This window comes from Triturus cristatus, chromosome 3_1 (assembly GCF_964204655.1).
Source record: "Triturus cristatus chromosome 3_1, aTriCri1.1, whole genome shotgun sequence".
Classification (NCBI taxonomy): domain Eukaryota; kingdom Metazoa; phylum Chordata; class Amphibia; order Caudata; family Salamandridae; genus Triturus; species Triturus cristatus.
The window spans coordinates 902,272,636-902,298,429 of NC_140583.1; positions in this window are offsets into that span (position 1 = coordinate 902,272,636).

Genomic DNA, 25,794 nt, shown 5'->3' on the forward strand with positions numbered 1-25,794 from the left:
CTGCAACAGCTGGGCTTTCATCAAAGCTGTTATAAGAATAGACTGAGGCGCAATACCAATAACGTGGCCGTGTGGGGAAATCACCGCATAGCAGTGTCAAAATTAGGCGAGTTTTGGTCGGGAATGACGCGGAAACTAAAGGAGTGACTGGATTCCCAAACGCGCGTAAAGACCAGCGGGAGCACTCAACGGAACTGCCTCGCTCGGACCAGACGTGCCTGACAGGATCTCACCGCGTGCAGAGCGCACAGCAGGAGAAACTGCGAGGGGGAGAACGCTCTCGGGCAAGAGCCTGCTGCGCAGGGAATATGAAAAATACCAAGGCAATAATGCTAATAACGTGCACAAGAAACCTCTATACAAAACAGCAACAACGTCAGATTAAGCCAAGAATGTAAGGAATGCACTTAACTGACGAGCAGTGAAGAAAGAGGAAGCGGGAGGGACATCACGATATTATATATGATGGACTGTGATATGATTGGACTATAGTTGCCTTGGAGACTACCCCCCTAATGGTTCATGGGTTGTGTAGTCTTTTGTTTAATGATTGTTGTGTTAAGTTTTCTTTGAACTGCTATGGAAATAAAGTGAGGAAAGATATGCATAATCCTCGCCTCCGTCCTGCCATAGAATTCATTCAACTTTATTCGATCTGATTTAGAAACATAGATCATAAAAGTGTACATATAAACAGTAAGTCCTCTTTTCCAATACAATACAGTGAGAATTAATTAAAACCAGTAGGTAAAAATGGGTGTTACAAAGCCCGGTTCAGAGCAACTTCAGGTTAACAGAATTGTAAAGTTAAATGTTTTGCAAGATCAATCTCATGTACTTCGTACAAAATACGCAATAAGGGGTCCAAGTAAGATTTAACGCTCCAATACCTGACCAGTCTGCACTATATAAACCTACAGAAAAACTAAAAATAAAACTTGTTTTGCACACTTTTGTCATTGGGCTATAAGTGGGCTCCATCTGGGTGATATTTGTACTACATTTGGGCTATTTTTTCTCTGGTGGCCATCTTGGGAGACTTATTTGTTATGAAGTTTCCTAATTTCCTCATTTACTGCAGTCTCCTCAGTAGGACATGCTTTCAGTTTTTTATTTTGATTCCATCAAGAAGGTATTCAGATGTGTCACACATTTGATATAAATTCAGAATGTCAGCACTCTAGTTGTTCATTAGATCACTGTAGTAAAGCTACTGCTCACCAGGGAGTTAACTAGAAGTCTACTGCTGGTATTGAAAGTGATTGTTTCAGTCTGCATGTCAGAGTTTTCCAATGAAATAGAAGAGGATTTGAGATCTCACTTAAAACATGCCCTAAATTTTCTTTCTGCAGCACTAACCATAATTTCTATGGCAAAATGAACACTCTCATTTTGTTCCTTTTTAAATTAAATGTTTTAAGTGTTACCAGTCTATTCCAATCAAGATGGCTTCAGCTGTGCCATCATTCTGTCATAAGTAAGACTGTTAGCTCTCTAGTTGTTCTTTAGAACACTCTGGGAGGCTGCAGTAGAACACGAAGGCATCAACTGATAGGCTGCTCCTGTTGACATATAACAGGAAGATATTTGAGATCTCACTTAAAACACGTCCTAAGTTTTCTTTCTACAGCACTAACCATAATTTCTTTGGCAAAATGAACCCCCTAATTTTGTTCCTTTTTAAATTTAATGTTTTAAGTGTTACCAGTTTATTCCAATCAAGATGGCTTCAGGTGTGCCATCATTTTGTCATAAGTAAGACTGTTAGCTCTCTAGTTGTTCTTTAGAACACTCTGGGAAGCTGCAGTAGAACACAAAGGCATCAACTGACAGGCTGCTCCTGCTGACATATAACAGGCAGATATTTGAGATCTCACTTAAAACATGTCCTAATTTTTCTTTCAACAGCACTAACCATAATTTCTATGACAAAATGAACCCCCTCATTTTGTTCCTTTTTAAATTAAATGTTTTAAGAGTTACCAGTAGGCCTGGGCTAAATTTCCGTTCCGCTCGCGGAAATTGCGATAATTTGACATTTTCGCGTTCCGCGGAGAGCGCGAAAATGTCAAAATTTCCGCATTCCGCAGCTTAGCGAAAATTTGTTTCTTGCTCGCGCTGTAAAATTATACATTCTCGTGTGCGCGCGATCGCCTTAGCTGAATCCCCGCGTTCACCGACAAGTTTTCCCGATCCGGTCGCGTTCTCCACGAGATGTTGGATTGTTGGTAGCCATTTGCTCTGTCTCGCGACAGTTCACGCCCGCAGTAATGTCATTGGTTGCGCGATTACGTCTTTCTTCTCGCGATCATCCACCGCGAGAAGAGTGAAAACAAGATGGCCGCGCCCGCGAGCAACCGCATGGGCAAGTTGGCTAGCCACGACCACACAGAAAATACCGCGAACGGACGGGAAAAAAACTTCTGCATCTTCGCGACATTTCCGCGTGTTTGCGGAGATTTGTAACATTTTCGCGATAATTTGCAAAATTCACTTTCGCAAATTCCGCCCACCCCTAGTTACCAGTTTATTCCAATCAAGATGGCTTCAGATGTGCCATCATTTTGTAATAAGTAAGACTATTGGCGCTCTAGTTGTTCTTTAGAACACTCTAGGAAGCTGCAGTAGAACACAAAGGCATCAACTGACAGGCTGCTCCTGTTGAGATATAACAGGAAGATATTTGAGATCACACTTGAAACATGGCCTAATTTTTCTTTCTACAGCACTAACCATAATTTCTAAGACAAAATGAACCCCCTCATTTTGTTCCTTTTCAAATTAAATGTTTTAAGTGTTACCAGTTTATTCCAATCAAGATGGCTTCAGGTGTGCCATCATTTTGTCATAAGCAAGACTGTTAGCTCTCTAGTTGTTCTTTAGAACACTCTGGGAAGCTGCAGTAGAACACAAAGGCATCAACTGACAGGCTGCTCCTGCTGACATATAACAGGAAGATATTTGAGATCTCACTTAAAACATGTCCTAATTTTTCTTTCTACAGCACTAACCATACTTTCTATGACAAAATGAACCCCCTCATTTTGTTCCTTTTTAAAATAAATGTTTTATGAGTTACCAGTTTATTCCAATCAAGATGGCTTCAGATGTGCCATCATTTTGTAATAAGTAAGACTAGTGGCGCTATAGTTGTTCTTTAGAACACTCTAGGAAGCTGCAGTAGAACACAAAGGCATCAACTGACCGGCTGCTCCTGTTGAAATATAACAGGAAGATATTTGAGATCTCACTTAAAACATGTCATAATTTTTCTTTCTACAGCACTAACCATAATTTCTATGACAAAATGAACCCCCTCATTTTTTTCCTTTTTAAATTAAATGTTTTCAGTGTTACCAGTTTATTCCAATCAAAATGGCTTCAGGTGTGCCATACTTTTGTCATGAGTAAGACTGTTAGCGCTCTAGTTGTTCTTTAGAACACTCTGGGAAGCTGCAGTAGAACACTATGGCATCAACTGACAGGCTGCTCCTGGTGAAATATAACAGGAAAATATTTGAGATCTCACTTAAAACATGTCCTAAGTTTTCTTTGTACAGCACTAACCATAATTTCTATGACAAAATGAACCCCACCATTTTGTTCTTTTTTAAGTTAAATGTTTTAAGTGTTACCAGTTTATTCCAATCAAAATGGCTTCAGGTGTGCCATACTTTTGTCATAAATAAGACTGTTAGCGCTCTAGTTGTTCTTTAGAACATTCTGGGAAGCTGCAGTAGAACACAAAGGAATCAACTGGCAGTCTCTGCCCTTGTTGGCTGTACATCAGTTACTGAGAATGACAGACTTCATTCTCACATGACTGAGAAAGATAATGTGAATTTATAGAAAATATGCTCTCATTTTAGCTTCAGTTTTCTCTCAAACATGATTCATGGTATCCAAGCAGAAGGTTCACCTTAGAACACACCACAATTCCTGAAATTATTATGGTACCATCAACAAATGAATTCTAATGTAACTAAAGTCTGTTATCACCCTTTACAGTTCTCCTTTTGGTAGCCCTCAAAATCTTTGATTCACTACAATGCATTTCAATGTGGTACTATCATGTATATTGGTCCCAAGATGGCTGCATGCAATTCAAGGATGAAGTGCTGACAGCCAATCAGATCTCACGATGAGATGTGTTGTTAGACTCCGCCCAGATATTGAAACTTTTTCTTTTTCTAATTTCTCATGAACTACTGAACGGATTTACACCATTTAACATAAAGGGATCTTTCTGAACCAAGGGCTACCTTTTCGCCAAATTTGGTGTAATTCCATTCAGCAGTTTGGGCTGTAGCCGTGTCTAAAGTTTCCAGTGGGAATTAACATTGAGAAAACACGTTTTGGGACCCCCCTTTTTTCTCAGCCCCTGCTTGCCGAATCACCCTGAAACTTTTAATATAGGAGCTGACCGGAGCGCTCCACGAGTTTTGAAAATTTTGCGAAGATTCGTCAACCGACGCCAAAGTTATTGGAAAAAGAATGTTACGAATTTCCTATGGATAATAGGTCCTCACTATGACTACCTACTGGCGACCTACAGTAGGTAATATATATATATATCGGCCAAGAAGGGAGAGCACTTCCTGGAATTTTTGACAAAAAAAGTGCTTTTTATTGTGCAGAACCTCCCAGCACTGACAGATGCATTTTTGCACTATGCCTTTATCAATGCCAATTTGAATACATTCAAGAAACCATTTAAAAAACTTAAGTTCATGACATGACAAATTTCATCAACAGCGAAGATGGCCTCAAATCGTTTTTCACATTTGTACATTGTACAACTTATAAGGAGAGAATACTGGGAAGACACATTCAAATTGGTGGATATAATATGCAAACAAAAGAAGCTTGATTCTGTCTTTTCTCACCAGACTCTGTCTGTCCAATGGGAAGCAGGACAGGGTGTTAAAAATGTGGCCTTGATAATATGAATATGATTGGCATTGAGAAAGGCTGTTAAGCTGAAACGCGTCTGCCGAAATGAAATAAATGAAGTTCAGACACCGTGGAGTGAACCAATGTCTTGGTGTTTATGTTTTGCACTACCATAATGGGAGCACCCGCCCGCAAGCAGTTTGGAAATAAGACTGGCAATTTATTGGAAATTATATTATCTACTGGCGGTCGCCAGTAGATAGTTATAGTTAGGACCGTGTTTCCATAGGAAATCTGAAAATTCTATTTTGAATAACTTTGGCGCCGGTTGACGAATCCTCGCAAAATTTTCAAAACTAATGGGGCGCTCCGCTCAGCTCCTACCCTGAAAGTCTCAGGGTGATTTGTCAAGCGGGGGCTGAGAAAAAGGGGGGGTCCCAAAACACGTTTTCCCCATGCATTTTCCCATAGGACCTTTAGTCGAAGGTACAGCCCAAACGGCTGAACAGAATTACTTGAAATTTGGCAAAGAGGTAGTCCTCAGGTCAGGGATGTGCCTTTTGCATATATGGAGTCAATCTGTTCAGTAGTTCCTGAGAAAATTGCAGTTAAAATTCATAAATATCTATAGGCGCGCATGGTGCCGTGCGCGAGCGTAATTCTGATTGGTGGTTACATGTCAGTCAACGTTCGAATCGGTCGAAATCAGGAAGTGTCGGCCGCCATTTTGTGTGTTTTGTGTGTGACAGTGAAAAAGAAAGGTGGAGAACGTGAAAAGAGGGCAGGGTAGAGAGTTCCTGACCCCCTAGCCTTTGTCAGGGGGTCCCTGAAGGACCCCGAAGGGTGAAATTTTTTTTTTATTTTTTTTCAAAAAATCGCGGGGTGCGCGCACGGTAAAAAACCTTTAAAAAAATATATATATATATATAAAAAATATAATAAAACATACATAACTTAGCATTTAAAAAACCTTACAAATTCACTTAAAAAACCATAGGTTTCACACATGTTATAGTTAGCTGGACATTTCACTCGTAAAAAAACATTGAAATTCCCCCGTTATAGTTAGTTCAGATAACTATAACTCGCGCGACTGCCACTCTATCACAAGGATGATGTCATCAGTGATGTCATGAGTGATGCCACTGACCATGTCATGAGTGATGTAATATGTGACGTCATGAGCAGTGGATTGCGGGCGCGCGAGTTATAGTTATCTGAACTAACTATAATGGGGGAATTTCAATGGTTTTTTACGAGTGAAATGTCCAGCTAACTATAACCTGTGTGAAACCTATGGTTTGTGAATACATATATATATATATATATATATTCACTGAAAAAACCATAGGTTTCACACATGTTATAGTTAGCGGAAATTTTACTGATAAAAAACCAATGAAATTCCCCCGTTATAGTTAGTGCAGGCAACTATAACTCACGCGACCGCAATCCTCTGCTGATGCTAATACTGTATTTAGACACTTATTTGCCCATGTCTTCTTCCATACATTTTTAGCTATACATATATTACAAATATTTTTTTTTCATAAAGACACATATGTCATCAGCAGAAGATTGCGGTCGCGTGAGTTATAGTTGCCTGCACTAACTATAACGGGGGAATTTCATTGGTTTTTTATCAGTAAAATTTCCGCTAACTATAACATGTGTGAAACCTATGGTTTTTTCAGTGAATTTGCAAGGTTTTTAAAATGCTAATTCCTAACTATAACGTGTGTGAAACCTATGGTTTTTTCAGTGAATTTGTACGTTTTTTTAAATGCTAAGTTACTTTACGCCATTTGTGGCGTGCGCGCCCACTTAACGCAGTTCGTTCCATGCGCGCACCGTGCGCTTCGCGCACCGTGCGCGCACAGTGAGCACGCGGTGCGCTTCGCGCACCGTGCGCCCACTTTACGCAGTTAGTGCCGTGCACGCACGGTGGGCACGCGGTGCGCTACGCGCACCGCGTGCCCACGTTACGCTAGATGGGCCATGTACGCACGATGCGCTTCGCGCACCGTGCGCACATGGAGGACATATGATGCACTTCGTTTTGAAAGGTAATATTTTAATTTTTCGTATATTTTATAAGCCATGCACAAATGGTGCCCTTCGGGCACCATTTGCACACAGGGTGGAGAGAGTGTGGATAATTTTTTTTTTATTATTTTTTTTTTAAATATTTTAGTTTATCTCAAACGTAATAAGCCATGCACAATTGGTGCCCTGTGGGCACAAATTGCACACGGGGTGGAGAGAGTGTGGATAATTTTTTTTTTTTTTTAATTTTTTACCGTACGCGTCCGGTAAGCGTAATCGGCGAAATTACCGAAAAAATAAAAATTCCGTTTTTGGCCTTGGGGGATCTTTGGGGACTCCCTCAACATGGCTATGTGTGTGGGAGCTGTCTAAACAGCCCCTTTACATGTTTTTGGACTTTATATTTTAGAAATCACTCTCAGTGCGAGAGAGAAAATGGCGGCCGCCGCTTCCTGGTTTCGGCCGATTCGAATGTTTACTAAGATCTAAGAGCCAATCAGAATCGCGCTCGCGCACGCCACCGTACGCGTACGGTAAGCGTACCGTAAGCGCACCGTAAGCTGGCTCAGATATATATATTGATTTAAAGGCTATTTTCTCAGAATCTACTGAACAGATTTACACCAAACCTACAAAAGGCACTTCCTTGACCTGAGGACTACCTCTCTGCCAAATTTCTAGTAATTCTGTTCAGCCGTTCGGGCTGTAGCCCTGTCTAAAGGTCCTATGGAAAAATGCATGGGAAAAACGCGTTTTGGTACCCCCCTTTTATCTCAGCCCCCGCTTGACGAATCCCCCCGAGACTTTCAGGGTAGGAGCGGAGCGTAGCGCCCCACCTATTTTGAAAAATTCGCGAGGATTCGTCGACCGGCGCCAAAGTTATTCAAAATAGAATGTTGCGGATTTCCTATGGAAAAGTGGTCCTAACTATAACTACCTACTGGCGACCGCCAGTAGGTAATATATATATATATATATCAAATTCAAGTTGCCTTTTTCGTGAGCTTGCACTCCCAGGATGGAAAACAGCCGACAATCCTTAAGCGCTTCTGGTCAAGACACCAACCTCCTTCTTATGGTGCCGACGCGTTTCGGGCTGTGCGCCCTTCTTCATGGGCACTTTACAAAACGAATGGCATCACGGAGACCACCAGAACATCCCCTCCATTTTAAACTCATGGCGCTCAGGTGAGTGATTCGCTCAGAATTATGGGACTGGTAGTCTTAATTTTATACCCCAAGTGGGTCGCATGCCTTCGTGTGTTTTAAAGTTGAAAAGTTCATCAGGATTTAAAAACAGTGTCCTGCTCCGTTGCGCGAAGGCATATTGCAGCTCCAACCTGTTCCGCAATGCCACGTCAATGCGCGGCTGCAGCCCCACACGGTTTCTGGTGGTGGTGCACACTCGTGGCCCGGGCAGGGCCACTTAAACATCAAATTCAAGTTGCCTTTTTCGTGAGCTTGCACTCCCAGGATGGAAAACAGCCGACAATCCTTAAGCGCTTCTGGTCAAGACACCAACCTCCTTCTTATGGTGCCGATGCGTTTCGGGCTGTGCGCCCTTCTTCATGGGCACTTTACACAACGAATGGCATCACGGAGACCACCAGAACATCCCCTCCATTTTAAACTCATGGCGCTCAGGTGAGTGATTTGCTCAGAATTATGGGACTGGTAGTCTTAATTTTATAACCCGAGTGGGTCGCATGCCTTCGTGTGTTTTAAAGTTGAAAAGTTCATCAGGATTTAAAAACAGTGTCCTGCTCCGTTGCGCGAAGGCATATTGCAGCTCCAACCTGTTCCGCAATGCCACGTCAATGCGCGGCTGCAGCCCCACACGGTTTCTGGTGGTGGTGCACACTCGTGGCCCGGGCAGGGCCACTTAAACATCAAATTCAAGTTGCCTTTTTCGTGAGCTTGCACTCCCAGGATGGAAAACAGCCGACAATCCTTAAGCGCTTCTGGTCAAGACACCAACCTCCTTCTTATGATGCCGACGTGTTTCGGGCTGTGCGCCCTTCTTCATGGGCACTTTACACAACGAATGGCATCATGGAGACCACCAGAACATCCCCTCCATTTTAAACTCATGGCGCTCAGGTGAGTGATTCGCTCAGAATTATGGGACTGGTAGTCTTAATTTTATAACCCGAGTGGGTCGCATGCCTTCGTGTGTTTTAAAGTTGAAAAGTTCATCAGGATTTAAAAACAGTTTCCTGCTCCGTTGCGCGAAGGCATATTGCAGCTCCAACCTGTTCCGCAATGCCACGTCAATGCGCGGCTGCAGCCCCACACGGTTTCTGGTGGTGGTGCACACTCGTGGCCCGGGCAGGGCCACTTAAACATCAAATTCAAGTTGCCTTTTTCGTGAGCTTGCACTCCCAGGATGGAAAACAGCCGACAATCCTTAAGCGCTTCTGGTCAAGACACCAACCTCCTTCTTATGGTGCCGACGCGTTTCGGGCTGTGCGCCCTTCTTCATGGGCACTTTACACAACGAATGGCATCACGGAGACCACCAGAACATCCCCTCCATTTTAAACTCATGGCGCTCAGGTGATATATATATATATTATCTACTGGCGGTCGCCAGTAGATAGTTATAGTTAGGACCGAGTTCCCATAGGAAATCTGAAAATTCTATTTTGAATAACTTTGGCGCCAGTTGACGAATCCTCGCGAATTTTTCAAAACTAATGGGGCGCTCCGCTCAGCTCCTACCCTGAAAGTCTTGGGGTGATTCGTCAAGCGGGGGCTGAGAAAAAAGGGGGGTCCCAAAACGCGTTTTCCCCATGCATTTTCCCAAAGGACCTTTAGTCGAAGTTACAGCCCGAACGGCTGAACAGAATTACTTGAAATTTGGCAAAGAGGTAGTCCTCAGGTCAGGCATGTGCCTTTTGCATATATGGTGTCAATCTGTTCAGTAGTTCCTGAGAAAATTGCAGTTAAAAGTACATAAATATCTATATGCGCGCACCGTGTGCGCACGGTGCGCGCACCATAACGTGCGCGAGCGTAATTCTGATTGGTGGTTACATGTCAGTCAACATTCGAATCGGTCGAAATCAGGAAGTGTCGGCCGCCATTTTGTGTGTGACAATGAAAAAGAAAGGTGGAGAACATGAAAAGGGGGCAGGGTAGAGAGTTCCTGACCCCCTAGCCTTTGTCAGGGGGTCCCGGAAGGACCCCGAAGGGTGAAAAAAACATTTTATTTTCAAAAAATCGCGGGGTGCGCGCACTGTGCGAGCATCGTGCGCGCACGGTGCGCGCACCGTGAAAAAAACGTAAAAAAAATAAGAAACATTTTAAACTGTTTATAAGTTTATAGAAGATATTAACTATGCTGTTCAACTTTATCCAAATAAAAAAAAATAAGAGCTGAGCCATTCCATATTACAGGATACAGTCAATCTATAACTATATACATAGGTAGTTTATGGTAAAATAAATATATAAAAAATATAATAATACATACATAAATTAGCATTTAAAACACCTTACAAATTCACTTAAAAAACCATAGGTTTCACACATGTTATAGTTAGGAATTAGCATTTAAAAAATCTTGCAAATTCACTTAAAAAACCATAAGTTTCACACATGTTATAGTTAGCTGGACATTTCACTCGTAAAAAACCATTGACCGCGACCGCCACTCTATCACAAGGATGATGTCATCAGTGATGTCATGAGTGATGCCACTAACCATGTCATGAGTGATGTAATATGTGACGTCATGAGCAGAGGATTGCGGGCCCGCGAGTTATAGTTATCTCAACTAACTATAACGGGGGAATTTCAATGGTTTTTTACGAGTGAAATGTCCAGCTAACTATAACATGTGTGAAACCTATGGTTTTTTAAGTGAATATATATATATATATATATATATATATATATATATATATATATATATATATTATCTACTGGCGGTCGCCAGTAGATAGTTATAGTTAGGACCGAGTTCCCATAGGAAATCTGAAAATTCTATTTTGAATAACTTTGGCGCCGGTTGACGAATCCTCGCGAAATTCTGAAAACTAATGGGGCGCTCCGCTCAGCTCTTTCCCTGAAAGTCTCGGGGTGATTCGTCAAGCGGGGGCTGAGAAAAAAGGGGGGTCCCAAAACGCGTTTTCCCCATGCATTTTCCCATAGGACCTTTAGTCGAAGGTACAGCCCGAACGGCTGAACAGAATTACTTGAAATTTGCCAAAGAGGTAGTCCTCAGGTCAGGCATGTGCCTTTTGCATATATGGTGTCAATCTGTTCAGTAGTTCCTGAGAAAATTGCAGTTAAAAGTACATAAATATCTATATGCGCGCACCGTGTGCGCACGGTGCGCGCACCATAACGTGCGCAAGCGTAATTCTGATTGGTGGTTACATGTCAGTCAACATTCGAATCGGTCGAAATCAGGAAGTGTCGGCCGCCATTTTGTGTGTGACAGTGAAAAAGAAAGGTGGAGAACGTGAAAAGGGGGCAGGGTAGAGAGTCCCTGACCACCTAGCCTTTGTCAGGGGGTCCCTGAAGGACCCCGAAGGTGAAAAAAACATTTTAAAAAAAAATCGCAGGGTGCGCCTACCGTGCGAGCACCGTGCGCGCACCGTGAAAAAAACTAAACAAAAATAAAAAACATTTTAAACTGTTTATAAGTTTATAGAAGATATTAACTATGCTGTTCAACTTTATCCAAATTCAAAAAAAAAGAGCTGAGCCATTCCATATTACAGGATACAGTCAATCTATAACTATATACATAGGTAGTTTATGGTAAAATAAAATAATACATACATAAATTAGCATTTAAAAAACCTTACAAATTCCCTTAAAAAAACATACGTTTCACACACGTTATAGTTAGGAATTAGCATTTTAAAAACCTTGCAAATTCACTTAAAAAACCATAGGTTTCACACATGTTATAGTTAGCTGGACATTTCACTCGTAAAAAACCATTGAAATTCCCCCGTTATAGTTAGTTCAGATAACTATAACTCGCGCGACCGCCACTCTATCACAAGGATGATGTCATCAGTGATGTCATGAGTGATGTCACTGGCCATGTCATGAGTGATGTAATATGTGACGTCATCAGCAGTGGACTGCGGTCGCGGGAGTTATAGTTATCTGAACTAACTATAACGGGGGAATTTCAATGGTTTTTTACGAGTGAAATGTCCAGCTAACTATAACATGTGTGAAACCTATGGTTTTTTAAGTGAATATATATATATCTATATATATGCAGCAGGTATAGCTACCTGAGGTAACTATAATTTACGGCCGCACAATGCACTGCTTATGACCTCACATATGACATCACTCATGACATGGTCAGGGACATCATTGATGACTTCACTGATGACATCTCAAACTACATCACTGATGATGTAGTTTGAGATAATATGTAATCATGGAAGTCAGATGCAATGAAAATGATAATTCTAAAAAAATTGTAATGCAAAGAAATAAAATATTATGTCTGTTAATTGCTCCTACCCATTCGTCTTTGCATCTAATTTGACTCAATGTATTATTGAGGCATGGTTACCGGTAAGTACCTCCCCGTGAGTTGATTCACGCATGGCAATGTCTGGCTCGTGGCAAGTGCTCATATCATCCTGCCCAAGTGGGCAAGTACACATATTATTGTTAAATAATAAAATTATATTTGCTTATGGAAAGTACACTACTACTCTGGTAAAACAGTATACCTGATGATACCTGAAGTGCAGTTACCTCAAGTTACCGCCTTATGGGTTTTTACACCTGTGGTGATGTTTAACACTCGACGAGTGCTCATACCGTCCTGCCCAGGTGCCCAACTACACATATTATATTGTATAGGCAGGAAGCTGTTACTTGCTATATGATAGTAAGATACTATTCTGATAAAATGAGAAGTGACCATGTGCTCCTACCATCAGGCACACCCGTCTCTTAGTGCAAGGACTAATCTATGTGCCCTGTGCCAACAGTCAGTCTCACCCATGCAAGCTTATATCTTGTTCTTTATATCCAATAATGCTAGAGTGCCGGTAACAAAAGTGGGTGCTTTGCTCAGCTGGCTACTCTTTGATGTCAGACGGTGATCAAACCTGTGTGAAAATACAAAAGTAAGAAGAAGCTATTCGAATTTAGATAAAAGCCAGCTCTAAAAACAGTGAATATACAAATAGAAGCTATACAAAGAAATAAAATGATTAACAGATACTCAGAAAACAGGTGCTAAAAAACATAAGGAGTATACGGAGTATGAGTAGCAATATAGTATTACGCTCTGCCCCCACCAGATCTTCAACAGAGCCACCGACACCATCGCACCCATGCTTCGCCATATCATCAACCACTCCCTGGCAAACGCCTCCTTCCACGACGACTGGAAACATGCCCAGATCACCCCCCTCCTGAAGAAGCCCTCGGCGGACCCCACCGACCTCAAAAACTACAGTCCCATCTCCCTGCTCCTGTTCCCAGTGAAAGTCATCAAGAAAGCCATCAACAGCTAACTCGCCACCTTCATCGAAGAGCACAACATCCTCGACCCGTCACAGTCCGGATTCAGAAAAAACCACAGCACAGAAACCACCCTCCTCACTGCAACAGATGGCTACCGATCCCTACTGGACAAAAGACAAACAGTAGCCCTCATCCTCCTCGACCTCTCAGCAGCCTTTGACGCGGTAACCCACCACACCCTAATATGCAGACTCCACGACGTAGGTATCCAGGACAAGGCCCTCGACTGGATCTACTCTTTCCTCTCTGCCAGAACGCAGTGGGTCAGACTCCCCCCTTTCCTCTCAGACCCTACACCAACCACCTGCAGAGTGCCCCAGGGGTCCTCCCTCAGCCCAACGCTCTTCAACATCTACATGGCTCCTCTCGCCCCCATCGTCAGAGCCTATGGACTCAACATTGTTTCATAAGAAGGAGACACCCAACTCATCCTCTCCCTATCTCCCTATCCAAAGAAGCCAACACAGCCAAACACAACTTCCAAGAAGGCATGGAAGCTGTTGCCAAATGGATGAAAAGAAGCTGCTTACAACTCAACACCGACAAAATAGAAGTACTCATCATGGGCACACACTCCGATGCCTGGAACGACACCTGGTCGCCCCCTGCCCTCGGTAGACCACCCACCCCCACGGACCACACACTCATCCTTGGAATCATCCAAGACTCCGAGATCAAAATGGACCGCCAGATCAACTCCGTCACATCCTCCTGCTTCCACATCCTCCTCCTCCTACGTAAGACCTTCAAATGGATCCCCTTCGAGCACAGAAAAACTGTTACCCACGCCCTTGTCACCAGCAGACTTGACTACGGCAAAGCACTCTATGCCGGAATAAACAAAAATCTCACTGCAAGCAACAAAACATCCAGAACGCCGCCGCAAGACTGATCCTCAATCTACCACAACACTGCCACATCTCCCAACACCTGCACACACTCCACTGGCTCCCCATCAAGGCTAGAATCACCTTCAAGATCTTCACCCACGCACACAAAGCCCTCCACAACACCAGACCAGAATCCCTCAACAGTCTAATCAACTTCCGCGCACCCCGAAGAGCCCTACGATCAGCCCAGCTCTTCTACGCCATGGAAAGACCAGAGCAGAAGGCCACTCCTTCTCCTTCCTCGTGGCCAGAGCATGGAACGCCCTACCGCTCCACCTCAGGCAGACAACATCACTCCCCATCTTCACGAGAAACCTCAAAACCTGACTCTTCGACAGACCCCCTCCTTGATGAACTGGAACCTGCACCTCTCCTCCTCCCCAGCACCTTGAGACACTTACGGGTGAGTAGTCGTGCTTAACAAACCCGTAATTGATTGATCGATTGTATTACAGTACTAAATGTACAGACAGTTCCTCATTAGATTTCAGGCCTATTGGTGAGAGTGTTTCAAAGTCTATATTGAATTTAGACTCACAAATTCTTAATCTGCATCCTCTGTTTCCTCCGCTCAACTGGGGCACCACAGCATATAGGTCTACAAATGACAATAGTTTTTCATTTTGAAAACGTGTTTCTTTGAAGTGTCGAGATACAGGATAGTGCTCATAATTGCGTTTGGTAGCTCGTTTGTGTTCTCATACTCTTGTCTTTGCTTTATGGATGGTACTACCTGTGTAGTATTTCCCACATGAGCAGATGAAACAGTAAACACAAAAATCAGTTTTGCAATCAAAGTTACCCTTGAGGGTATACTCCCTGTTGCTGTTAGGGACTTTGAATTTGGAGCAGTTGGAACATTTAATGCATACTCTGCATCTCATGCAGCATGTGAATCCATTTATACCCCTAATGTTTCTACCTGAAGGTTGATCAGATATAATCATGTTCTGACTAAGACTGTTCCTCAGGAATCTACTTCTTTTGAGTGCTATCTGCAGTGAGTCATGTTGAAAATGTGATCTCTTTAAAGGACATGCCAGTTTTTGTTAAATATTTTCCTGATTCTGTATGATTGATTAGAAAATGTTGTGATTATTCTGATTTGACCAGAATCCTCAGAGTCTCTGCTGTTACCCAGATGCAGTAGGCTTGTCCTGAATACAGTTTCCACCTTGGTACTAGTACTGATCTTGATGCTGTATCCACTTTCCCTAAATCTCCTTGTCATCACCATTGTTCCCTGTTCATATTCTTATGGGGTACTGCAATTACATTTAGCTATTAACAGTTCGCCAAATGGTATTGTGTATATCAGACTAGAGGTATGTGTGCTTGAAGTGCATAACAGTCTCTTTTCGATGGACTTGGTTCACAACTGCCTATTCTAGACAGTAATTTCTACATCTAGAAATACAATCTTGCTTCTACTGGTCTGTCCTGTGAATTGTATGTTGAATGCATTCTCATGCAGGATAGAAAAAATGTTTGGGCAGATTCTTCATCTCCTTTCCAAATGACAAAAATGTCGTACTTGAACCCAGTCCACATTACAACCTGGTTCTCAAAACTCTCTGATTTGAGGGACACCTGCTCCTCACACCAGCCCATGAACAGATTCTCATAACTGGGGGTGAAGCAGGTACCAATTGTAATCCCTTGGACCTCTGTAATCAAAAAGGAAAACGTTATTGGTTAAGCAATACCAGATCATGTCAATTAACAATTCAGTATGGAGCAACAAGGAGAATGATCTTGACTGTAAAAAGTGTGGGATGGCATGGGCACCCAAATCATGTATGATTCTAGTGAACAAACTAGTCACATCCAGTGTGACCAGTGTGTAATCATCTTCCCACATTACTTCCTCAATTAGAGTAAGAAAATGAGTGGTGTCTTTGAGGTATGCTGACAGTGTTGTCACAAAAGGCCTCAATTGGTCTATGTATTTGGGTGTTTGCTCCAAGAGAGAACCAATAGAAGATACAATGGGTCTCCCTGGTGGTTTGTGGGCATTCTTGTGTAATTTGGGCAGTAAGTAAAGGACTGGAATTTTTAGATAATTGTATTAAGAAAAGATACTCTTCCCACTCCAGCAAACCTCTCTCTTTCCAATTGCACCACATGTCCATGTATTTGAGGTTAGAAGAAACCACCTCTGTCTTGTTAGATAGACTATAACAAGACTAGTTACTAAGTTGCCTACTCCCCTCACTCAGGTATTCTGTTTTTGACCAGACCACAAAATGACCTCCTTTGTCAGACTGTCGAATCACAAAGGAGGGATCATTTTGTAGTTTCTCCAAAGCAGAGAATTCTGTAGCAGAGAGTTTGCTCTTAGTGTTACCTCTAGACTTATATCTCATACATTTCAATTCTTTCATGATACTTTTTTCAAACACTTCAAGAACATCGCCATGGATTGCTGGTATAAAAGTAGATGTTGGTTTCAAGGTGCTAGAACATGCTAGATCTCAATCCATGTCTAGAATATGCAAGTTAAGGAAAGGGTCTTCAAGACTCTCTGTTCCATCAACCAATAGAGCAACAGAGTGTAAGAGTTTTATGTCTCCAATATGCAGCATGCTCAGGGTTTGATTTGGAACTGAAGCATGTGTTCTGGGTTGCTTCTAATTAGGCCTGGGCCAAAATTTTGTTACGTTTGCGGAAATTGCGATAATTGGGCATTTTCGCGTTCCGCGGAAAGCGCAAAAATGTCAAAATTTCCGCATTCCGCAGCTTAGCGATAATTTGTTTCTTGCTCGCACTGTAAAATAATCCATTCTCGCGTGCGCGCGATCGCCTTACCTGAATCCCCGCATTCGCCGACAAGTTTTCCCGATCCGGTTGCGTTCTCCACGAGATGTTGGATTGTTGGTAGCCATTTGCGCTGTCTCGCGACAGTTCGCACCCGCAGTAACATCATGCGTCGCGCGATCACGTCTTTCTTCTCGCGATCATGCACCGCAAGACAAGTGAAAACAAGATGGCCGCGCCCGCAAGCAACCGCATGGGTAAGTTGGCGAGCCGCAACCACACAGAAAATACCGCGAACGGGCGGGAAAAAAACTTCCGCATCTTCGCGATATTTCCGCGTGTTTGCAGAGATTTTTAACATTTTTGCGATAATTTGCGAAAGTGAATTTCGCAAATTCCACCCACCCCTACTTCTAATGAACCCATTTTTGAGTTTCAATTTTAGGAGAAAACAAAATGAATCAATTCTAGTTTGTACATAGTCAAGGTTCCTAGATGGGCAGAAATAGATACCCAGGGAAAGATGTTTAATGTCATGTTGGGATAACTCATGGTCACATTCATTTTGTTGCTTGTCTCGCCTTCATTTTCACTCCCACATGCTCTGTTGTGTTGTTTCTTGTACCTTGTTTTTGCTTTTTTGTTCCTATTGTTCTTACTTGTGTTCCTTGCCCCCTTCCTCTCCGAAAATACTGTTCGGAAAACTGTTGGTTTGTTCTTTCCTGATTCAATAGTTGAAATTTTTTCAAAAAGTTATTGCTACTCACATTGCTAGCATTGGTGCTTAAGGCCATTGTTTCAATTGAAACATCCAATACGTTGCTATCAGATACATCAATTTCTTCCGTGGTTTCATCCCTTTGCCTGGTATTTGCACTGGTTTATACCTTTTGCTCAGCTGGTTCATTAGCAAATAGATAGTCATATCTTCTTTGCAACATTAGAGTTCTCCCAGACTGGTAGTCCTTGCAGTCTCTAATGAACTTTTGTTAATTTTAGTTGTGATTTCCTCTTCAGTTTGCGTGTTTGCAAAAGGGTGAAGAATTCATCAAACACCTCTTTCGAGCACAGCATCAGTAGCTTCTCTGTTGTTTAGATAATTTCTTCAAAAAATTTGCTGCTATCTTTTAGAGCATACTCAATCAAAATGTGCATCATGTTTGTTGAGCATTCTTTAGTGTTATTGGCCCACTCTTCGAGCATGTCATGATCAGGGTTTCTTTTCATAGGTGAATATGGTGAATATGCCGAGTCCCCTTGGGACTCGACCCACATCTATGTATTTCTGCAAGGATTCTGCTTCCCACCATTTTGCCACTTCTTTTTTGTAGAGTTTTTCTAATTTACATTCCATATAGCGATTGAATTTTCATGCCATCTCCAATGCTGGTTTTATTTCTGGTATTTGTACCTCTCTCTGCATTCTGGGTAAAGAAAAGTCTATTTAAAACCACTTTGGGGCAGATTCCGATCTGGGTCGGAAGGGCACTGAACGCGATCCAGCTGGAAAAACTATGAGCCGTACGCGTGTTTTCCGCCCGACTCGTACAGCTGTGCGAGCGAGCAAGTACGATGCGAGCTACGTGAGATTCACCGACCGAGTTGTTTCCGGGTCCGAACCGCTCCGTACGTCTCGGTTGGAAGCTAACCGTGGCGTGCAATGGATGCGATTTACAACCGAGCCAGTACGATACACGCGTTGGACAGCCTGTGTGAGCCGAAGTGTCCGGCTCATAAAAGCTCCCGGAGTCAGACTTCGGGGGTCCGTGTCGGACCCCCTGACACCTGCAGCCCTACGACTCGGACACAGGGGGAGACCTATGGGTCTCCCCAACACAGGCTTGTACGGTGCGGATGGCACTGACGCGTGCCCACTGTAGGGGGCGCACTTGTTCTAGACGTACCCATTCAGTCAATGGGAGCGCATGTACGTGTCGTACAACTGGCTCCCATTGACTTCTATGGGAGTCCGACCGAACCGAGTCCGACAGCATACGTGCGCATCGTACTCGCTCGGTTGGACTGTAGGGGTCCGGCTCGGTTGGAAAACACTCCGGATCCAACTTGGTCGGAGTGCTTTCCGACCCGGATTGGAATCGGCCCCTTTGTGATTAGCTTCCAATGTAGACTGCATCATTGTCACCTGCTGGTGTCCGTTAGTATAATATAATAATGGGTAGATAAGGGATTTTTTTTTTACTTCACGTGTAGAGTTGTGACCTCCATCGTGGCACTCAGTGTGCCTCCGTGTAACGTCACTGTGGAGGCACGAACCACACCAAAGCAAATACAAAAAATAGGGCTGGCATTTTATGAAACGAAGGTTGGTACCGGGGGATAGTTATCAAGTTGAAGGAATGTAGAAATTGGAGTACCCTGACCTCATTGGCATATTTTGACTGTTATAAGTTTTATAATGTGCAGAAGTTTTTTATCCATACTCATAAAGTCATGACCCCATTGTGGCACTCAGCGTTGTCCCCCCGTGTAATGTCACAGTGGAGTCGCAAATGTCACCCAAAAAATTATAAAAATATACATTCAATCACTTACTCACTCATACATTAATGTATGCACTCACAGACACACACAGACAGTCACACATCCACTCACAAACCCAGTCACAGAGGCATACACCCACTCAGAGACTCACACACCCACTTAGAGAACCACTGAGACAGTCACTCACCCCCTCAGAGACCCACTTTTATACTCTTGCATATACTCACACACCTACTGAGACACTCAAGCACTCACACACAGCTCCAATTAGAGACTTATGCACCCACTCACAAACCCACTCAGAATCTCAGGCACCCACTCACACACACACTCAGATACTCAAACATCCACTCACAGTCCCACTCAGACACTCATTCACCCACTGACATACACACTCAGACAGACACCCACCCACTCAAGACTCACTTAAACACTCATGCACCCACTCACAGACCCACTGTGAGACTCATGCACACACTAACAGACCCACTCAGAGACTCATCTAGTTACTCACAGACTCACTTAGAGACTAACATTCCCACTAACAGACCCACTCAGATACCCAATACACTAACAGACCCACTCAGACACCCACTCATAGACCTACTCTGACACTCACAGACCCACTCATAAACCCATTAAGAGACTCATGACCACTCACAGATCCACTCTGAGACTTCTGGACCCACTCACAGACCTACTCAGAGACTCATGCACCCACTGACCAACCCACTCAGAGACTCGTGTACTTACTCACAGACCCACATAGAGATGCATACACCCATTCACAGGCCTACTCAGTCAGTCACAGACCAATTCACAAACCCACTTTAACACTCATAGATGCCCTCACAAACCCCCTTTGAGACTCACACCCATGCACAGAGCCAGTGACAGACTCCTGGACCCACTTACAGACCTACTCAGAGAGTTATGCACCCACTCACATACCCACTCAGACACTCATGCATCCACTCAAAAACTCACTCAGAGTTTCATGCACCCACTCACAGAGTCATGCACCCACTCACAGAACCACTGAAACACTCACGCACCCATTCACAGATCCACTGAGACACCTATACACCCACTCACAAACCCCCTCCAAAAGTCTATTTTAAAATGTTGCTATGGTTTTTAGTAACTATGCAATTAAAAATAAACTTGAAACCCTCCAAAAGTCATATTCCTACTCACAGGCTCACTCAGATACTCATGTACCATTCACAGACACACATAGACACTCACACATCCACTGACAGACCTACTGTGATTTACACACCCACTGACAAATCCACTCAGACTCACACACCTACTCACCGATCCACTCAGAGACACACACCCACTCACAGACCCACTCAGAGACTCATGCACTTGCTCACAGATTCACTAATAAAGTAATGTACTCACTCACAGACCTACTCTTAGACTCATGGACTCACTCTTAGACCTACTCAGACTCATGCACTCACACACAGCCCCACTCAGAAACTCATGCACTCACTCTCAGACCCACTCAGCAAGTACACATACAGTCTTACACATTTACTCACAGAGCCACTCACAGATGCATGCACCCACTGACAGACTCCCTCAAAGTCACAAACCCACTCTCATAACCGCTTGGACAGTCACCCACTCAAAGACCCTCTCAGAGACTGAAGCATCCTCTCACAGACCCACGCAGAGACTTACGCTCCCCCTTACAGATTCACTCAGAGACTCATGCGCCCTCTGACAGAAGTACAGAGAAATTAATGCCTTCACTCAGAGACCCACACAGGGACTAATACATCCATTCATAGACCCATTGACAAACCCACTGACAGATGGAGTTAGACACTGGTGCATCAACTCACATACCCACTCAGAGACTCATCCACCTACTGAAATACCCACTAAGACAATCATGCACCCAACCAGACTAAAAGAGATATATGCTCTCACAGACTTATGCACCCAATTGCACATAAAGCATAGAAGCATCCGCAGCCAATTTTAAAAAACTGCTTGCAGGCAGTGGCCTCCTGGATGGTAGAGAACTACTTTAGACTTAACAGCGATAAAACGGAGGTCCTGGTCTTTGGAAACCAACAGCCCCATGCCATGTGACCTGAAATGCTTGGTTCATGCCCTGTCCAGGTACCATAACAAAATATTGTGGAGTCATAGTTGACAACTCCTTCTCCCTGGGCCCTCAGATTAACAGAATGGTGTCCACCTGTTTTGGAATCATCAGGGTCCTTAGTAAGACTTCTCAATTTCTTTCCTTTTTTACCTGAAAGCAGGCAGTTGTTGTGATAGTGCTGTCCAGATTGGATTATTGCAATACCCTTTATCTGGACATCAAAAAGGGACTCATCCACCAACTTCAGCTGGTGCAGAATGCAGCTGCCAGACTGGTGATATGCCTTTCCAAATCCCACTCAATCTCGGAGTCTATTAGTGAGCTGCATTGACTTCCCCTAAGCCGGAGAATTCTATTTAAAGCCCTTTGCCTCACCCACAAGGCATTTTATAATCTAGGCTCGGAAGGTATTAAAAGGCTCTTTCAACAATATCTTCCCACAAGACAGTTGAGATCTGCCTCTAAAAATTAGTTGGTAGTTCCTAGGTGTAGGAGAGCCAGATGGGGGGAAGACCTTCCTCCGTTGCTATTGCTAAGCTCGGAATTCTCTCCCTCTCTCAATCTCTGGACAAGAGTCTCACTTGCTCTTTTGCAATGCCTTGAAGACTTGGCTCTTTACCATCTAACCATTGTGAGCCTTCCACGTACCTCGACTGCTGGCCCCATCTGCAGTGCCTTGTAGCCTTTGGGCAAAGGTTGCGCTTTATAAGATTATTATTCATTCATTCATTCACACAGTTAGATCCTCACAAAACTACTCATACAATGATTGTAACATATATAGATGTAAGATCACAGTTATAAATGTAAATTGTGTTGTGCATTGAATTCCTGCTTTTGCTTTCTGGATTTGCGATGGAGTCACAACTCAGAAAAATATTTTCTTTAAAAAAAGGATTTAAATTAAATATTATGTAGAGTTGGGCCATAGGGTGGCTTTGAAGAGAGACTTTGCAATCATTGTGCGTATGTGACAGCTACATATAAGAGTGGATTCAGAGTTTGAGGTTGCTGAGAAATACTCGGTTGCCTTCATCTGCAAACTAGATCACTTCTGTGAACTACATCACTTCTGTGAGTTCCATTCATGTCGAAATGTAGATTGTTGTTATAGATAGAGCCCATGCTATGGTCTATGAGGAATTCAGAAACATGTTTACTGGCTTTGTCAATCTGTGGACAGAATTGATTTGACCTCTTTCATTTCTGCCTTTGGCATATGTTGGAGTATACCAAGACAGAGTGAGGCAAAACTGCCATTAATTGTCCAACTATCTCCTTCATTGCAATTTCCAAACCAACCCCAGTAAGAGTGCCTAGGTCATCCACCACCGCGCACTATCAAGAGGTCTGGATATTCATAAAGTGCAATGCTGTCAACGAAAGGCAGTAATTGATGCTACTTGAAACCTCTCTGGCCAATCCATTTAATGTCCACATTAGGCAAACCCAAGTCCCTGTCAATATCACTCTGTCTTGCACATTCTCTGGCCCAGAGAACATAGCTGTGACCCACAATCAACACTCTAACCATTTTGAAGGAAGGAGGAGTAGTAGTCAGGACAAGGCTATTTCTAAATGTGATAGCTGGTTGAATGAAAGACAGTTAAAATGGAGGAGTGTACTTAGTTTAAAAAAATGTTGTATTTGGTTGGGTGGTGTGAATAATGTGAAAAGTAAAAATAGGATGTGATTTTGTTACTAATGTGAGTACATCTATGGTTGGCTTCGTTTAAAACTTCGATATAGTTAAAAAAACATTATTTGTATCAATGCAGTGATTACATCTGAAATGTAATTAAAAAATAATATTAATATTATAATGCTGAAATGGGCTCCCACACGGAATCGCAACTCCATTGCGGAGTTACACGGGGGATGCACTGTGAGTCGTCATTGGGTCGCAACTCCACCCATCCGCACTACCAGATTGGGCTGTTTATCAGGAAGCTAATAAAGGGTTAAAATGAACTGACCAATGAAAACTAATATACCACAATATGCAAGAATGAAGGCATCATTTGGAAAAAGAGAGGGAAAACTTGCCATTACTGGTTCATTTCTTGCACAGAGAGTTAGTAATTATTTTCTGTGAGAAGAAATTTGAAGTGAAAGGTTGGTAATACCTAAGAATTTAGAATACCAACTAACAGGTATGTTACTAATGAAGACATTGATAAAAGATGTATGTTACAAAGACATTATAGTTAGGCTCAGATTTCACTTGTACAAAACCAGGGAAATTCAGCAGTTATATTTAGATGAGCTAACTATAACTATAACTCACGGCTCTGCAATGCACTACTTATGACCTCACCTATTACATCACTCAGGACATGGTCAGTGACATCAATGATGACCACTGAGCCCGCCCGCATTTATAATGAAAAAGCCTAGGGAAGATCGCAATCCCCTGAGCTATGATAAGCCCGAGGAGAGGGGCCCTGTGTGCCCCCTCCTATAATTAGCATATGCCCCTGGGACCTGGCCCACCCAGTGGTTATTTTAAAACAGGCGCAGAAACCTGCCCTTGCCTTTTTTTTTTAGTTTTGCTGCAGATTCACGGATCCACAGCAAAAGAAAAATAAGTTTTTTGATCCACAGCGGGGGACATCAGGAAACCCACCACCATATCTGGGGAGTAGGGTATTGCTACCCTGCCCTCTTTTTTTTTTTTTTACACTTTCTTTCCGGGACTGGGCTTCAAGCCAAGTTCTAAGATGACTGCCAACACTTCCTGGTTGAAGTGTTGACAGACAATCAAATTTTAGTAGGATTCACGAGTCCTCTGCAAGGACTCGCGTCTCCAGATATCAATATTTTTTAAATATAGATATTTAATAAACTACACAAAATGACAAAAAGCACACTTTCTGGACCGACATCAAGCTTTCTGCCAAATTTGATGTAATTCCGTTCAGTAGTTCACGCTGTAGTTGTGTTAAAAAAACTGAAAAATCCCCATAGACTTAACATGTGCAAAACGCATTTGTGACCCCCCTTTTTCTCAGACCCCGCTTGACCGATCACCCCAAAACTTTAAACACAGCAGCTGAACCAGAAAGGGGATGTTTAGTGAACATTTCATGGAGATTCGTCAATCCGCACCAAAGTTATTGGCAAAACAAAAATTGCTTTTCTATGGAAACTTTGATCCTAACTTAAACCACCTACTGGCAAGTGATCAACTATATAAAAAAAAACATAAAGATAGCACATTTTTTTAAAGTGCTTTGTTGCTATTTGAAAACAGTTTTTTAACCCCTTCGCCGCGGCAGGAATTCCGCCGCGGCGCTGGAGGGTTTGGGGGCAGTTGCGGGTCCGCTGTGCTCGTGACAGAACCACTCCGTCACGAGTCACGGGTGAGCTGTTCTTATGACGGAGTGGTTCTGTCACGTCTCCGCCCACTGCGCTAATCACCCGCACAGGCGGGGAATTAGCACCGCGTGGGCGGAGCGGCTGCCAACGGCCACAGCATGACGGAACCACTCCATCATGAGCACAGCGCACCCGTGGCTCATGACAGAGTGGTTCCGTCATGAGCACGGAAAGGGTTAAAGCACTAAGTATAATATCTCAGGGACTAAGACCCTCTCATGGAGGAGGGAGCAGAGGAAATAAGTTGACCACGCTGGGTAGGCAGGAGGGACGGACAATGGAGGGTAGAGGAAAGGGGAGCAAGGGCAGCAAACCAACCATGCAGTACAGGCAAAAGAGGCTGTGGCAACATGAAAGACCACTGAGGGCAGAAGGAAGAGGCAGTGGCAGTACAACCATACATGCCAACAGACTATGATTCAGGCAGGAGACACCCGATGATTTTAAGCCTAAAGGGCTTTATTTTATGTCTCCTGCCTAAAAGCTCCTCTTTCAATGTGAGTGAATGGGGAAAATCAATTCCCCAGGTTTTCTTTTTAAAAATCTCTCTCATGGAGCCCGTTGGCCAGTCCTTTATGCCCTTGGGATTCCGATGCATGGTTTCCGACATGGCTTCCATGCCTGCCTGTCCGACATGGAACCCATGTCAGCAAGCGTGTTTGGGGCCCCACAGCAGGGCTC